Raw genomic sequence first — 2,446 nt, forward strand, 5'->3', positions numbered from 1 at the left:
CTACTGGTTCACTGGTTCATAGGTTCAACCGGTTCGACCGTGGTTGAACCGAAAAAACCGTTTTATAATAAAATAATAAATAAAATATAAATAAACAGATGAAAATATAATTATAGTCTAATGTAAGCTTTAAAATATCATTTAAAGAAAATGTTTTTCTGAATCTCTTTCAATAAACCTTTACAGCTTTACCCACTCAAAAGAATCTTAAGTTGTTATATGAGTGTTGAGATAGCTGAACCTAGAAAATTGGCTGCACCTTAGATGGCAGTTTTGCAGGTTTTTTCACTTCAGAAACCAGGGACAGCTGCAAATCAGGCTCAAATATTAGCTAAATATATATCAAAGAAAGTATGGATCATATTAACATTGGAGAAATGGAATACAATATGTAAGTACCTTGCTAAGTAAATCTGTAGGTGGTTCATAATTAAGTCTCTTGTCATTTGGTTCCTATAAAGACAAAAGAAAGAAAGAGGGAGTCGGAATTCAAATAAGAAACATACACAGAATGATTCATTCACATCTCAAATACAAGCATAAGATTAGTACATTACCAGTGGATATACTTTGATACTTCGGAAGACACCTCTTTCACCTTTGTTCGATCGTTGCTAATAAAAGCACCACACCCAGTTATAATCAATCACTTTACTTTACTAAAATAAAACATGAAAAATTGAACCTATTCAAAAATCAGTTTTACAAACCGCATCCTTAGACTCTCCTTGGGGTTTGTTAGTCATTCCATATTTCTCCTACCTTGAGCCATCGTTAGAGTTTGTCCTAGAAGAGTAATATAACCAGATAACAGATTATAATTGCTCACTTAAATGCAAAGATAATGAATAAGTCTAGAATATGAAATTGACGAAGAAGAGGAACTAGATTTCAATTTTGAATTTCAACCACAACAACAATAAGAAGAACCAAACAGAAATTGCAGATCAAACACAAATTCAAAATTCAAATCCAGAAATTCAAAAAAAAAATAACTGTAAATCCAGAAAATCAAGTACGCTTAGAGACAATTGCAAAGAAAGTAGATTTATAAATCAAGTACGCCTAAACAAAGTTCACAGTTCAGTTCACACTTCACAGAGCTTCACAACCTTCACACTTCACAGTGAAAAAAATTAGGGTATCCAACTATTCTGTTAAGAGGTCAAGAGCTAGAAATAAATTAATTTATAGCAGCAGCAGCATAACAAATCCATTTTAAGCAATAATTTCAACAATAACAGTTACCTATTCCATAGTCAAGTGCAAAACCTATTCACAAGAGGAGAACCTGTTCGATTCATATCAATTTATATTTTTTTCTTATTCATTAGAACAAAGATACTTACTAATGCAATGCAGCAAATTGAATTACCCATGAAAACAATATGTCACTCACTTTCAGCTTCACATACACTATGGTTTTTTAAATACTTTTTAGTGATACAGGTGCCAAAAACAGCAATCTGCTCTTAAATAATACGAAAGTCAATTCTTGATTGAATCCTAAATCCTAAATAAAAAATAATATTGTGGATTCACAATTCTTGGCACCGTTTCTGGAGGTAATCTAACAGCCATGGTGTTTAATCACATCAGTAAAAAACCAATAATCAGTAAAGAACCTGAGCTAATCACAAAACATTCATTAATCAATAAAATCGCAACACACAAAATCAGAGCTAATCGCAAAAACAGAGCATAAAAAAGTAGGAAAAAATGAAGAACAACTGAACAACTGAAGAACAAGCGAGCAAGACGTTCACTGACCTTCGAAGGCGACGCCGACAGACCCTTCATTGATGGACGACACCGACCACACGACGGCAAGAAGATGAAGCTGATGGCAAGAAGATGCAAAGAGTAGGGGATGGGGCGAGCTCGCGGAAGAAGAGAGCAGGGGAGTTGGAGACTTGGGTGCAGTGGCTACACGGATGAACGGTGGCCGAGCTCGACGGATGGACGCATTACACGGATGAACGGTGGCCGAGCTCGACGGACGGACGCGGCAGTGGCTCGACGGAGAGGCGGCAGTGGGTCGAAAAGAGTAGCTAGGGTTGGATAAGGGAGAGTGAATGATTTGGGCAAGCAGAACATAGGCTGAGAGGAGTGAGAACTGGTGAGAGTGGAGGCTGAGGCTCGAGAGGAGAGGAGTGGGTGACTAGGGTTCTCTTTTGACCCTTTTGCGTTTGTCATCACGCCCAGCAATCGCGAGTTTGAAGCTCGTCACAGCCATTCAATCCTTGAATCCTACTCGGAATACCACAGACAAGGTTTAGACTTTCCGGATCCTCAAGAGTGGCCGCCATCGATTCTAGCTTATACCATGAAGATTCTGATTAAGGAATCTAAGAGAAGCTCATTCAGTCTGATGTAGAACGGAGGTGGTTGTCAGGCACACGTTCATGGATTGAGGGAGGTGATGAGTGTCACGAATCATCACCTC

At 38.0% G+C, this 2,446-nt stretch overlaps 1 long non-coding RNA gene across 1 annotated transcript; it reads right to left on the minus strand.

Moving 5' to 3' along the window:
- Nucleotides 1–246: 246 nt before the first annotated feature.
- Nucleotides 247–721, minus strand: LOC107470450 (uncharacterized). Its single transcript, XR_001588425.3, has 4 exons — nt 711–721; nt 558–614; nt 400–453; nt 247–307 (listed from the first exon to the last, which is right to left on the minus strand). It is a non-coding gene; the product is annotated as an uncharacterized LOC107470450 (long non-coding RNA).
- Nucleotides 722–2,446: the final 1,725 nt, after the last annotated feature.

Source organism: Arachis duranensis, chromosome 10 (assembly GCF_000817695.3).
Source record: "Arachis duranensis cultivar V14167 chromosome 10, aradu.V14167.gnm2.J7QH, whole genome shotgun sequence".
NCBI lineage: Eukaryota > Viridiplantae > Streptophyta > Magnoliopsida > Fabales > Fabaceae > Arachis > Arachis duranensis.